The following is a 1,253-nucleotide window of genomic DNA, read 5'->3' as shown; positions in this document are numbered from 1 at the left end:
CATTAAACTGTATTTGACTCTCAGCAGGACCATTTCTGGAGACGAACCTTCAGATTGTGTGTGTTTTTCTGTATGCTTCCGTTAACTTGACATCACAGTACATCAGTTGTCAGGTCTCCACTGTGTTGTTGCCATGGAGATTATTCTTTTAATATTCAGGGGAGGTCATCAGTCCAGGCAGTAGTATATACTGTAGGCTATATATGATGTGACTGATTTGCATGACTCACTTTGAATCCGATTATTGAATGAGATTGTAATTTATTCAGATGGAAGTGAGGTGATCACCTCACCGTAGCTGTTGATAAATCATACATTAATCCTGTATTATAAGGATAAATAAAGGAGACGGTGATCAGTCGCTGAGTCAGTGAAGGACGCTTCATTCATCCTGACAATAATAAATATCAATATAGTGTGAAATTGTAGAGTATAATGGATCAATATGGAATCAGTTCTGATTTCAACTGAGTTAAAAAGGAAGGAAGTTAGCTGCATAACTGCTGTGAGCATGGATGAATGTTCAGTATATTAATATCAAAAATATGCATTAATGTATACATTACTATTATATTTTTTTATTATTATATAAATTTTATTTCAATTTTATGCTATAAATCATAACTGAATTAGCAATTACGTATTTATAAATGTTTATAAAAGTATTGTCGTTTATTAATTATATTATAATATTTAATTTAATTTGTTTACATTTAATTACAAATCTGTCATATTTAATGATATAAAATATACATAATATTATTGTTTAATTAATTACATATAATTATGTATATATATAGAGAGAGAGCGAGAGAGAGAGATTTATATATAATTATAATCATAATTGAATTTGTTTTTATAATTCATTAATATTACTAATTATAATTATTAGATTTCTTAATTATACATTTGTTTTATATATATATATATATATAATAATGTATAATTAGATTAGATAATTATAATATATAATTTCATATTTCAAGATGATCTAATTGAATAGCATAAAAACAGATTTTGCAATTATATATTTATTAAATAATGTTATATTTATTATGAGGGTAAATAAAGGAGACTTTGGATTTCACTTATGTATTTATATATATTTTTATTTCTTTATAGTGTATAGCAGGGGTGCCCAACCCTGTTCCTGGAGATCTACCTTCCTGCAGAGCCATTGATAATTACAGACAGGTGTGTTTGATCAGGGTTGGAACTGAACTCTGCAGGAAGGTAGATCTCCAGGAACAGGG

The sequence above is a fragment of the Sinocyclocheilus anshuiensis genome, unplaced genomic scaffold (genome assembly GCF_001515605.1).
Source record: "Sinocyclocheilus anshuiensis isolate Anshui unplaced genomic scaffold, SAMN03320099.WGS_v1.1 scaffold415, whole genome shotgun sequence".
In the NCBI taxonomy this organism is placed as follows: Eukaryota; Metazoa; Chordata; class Actinopteri; order Cypriniformes; family Cyprinidae; genus Sinocyclocheilus; species Sinocyclocheilus anshuiensis.
The sequence above is the reverse complement of the archived record's forward strand: the minus strand, read 5'-3'. Positions refer to the sequence as shown.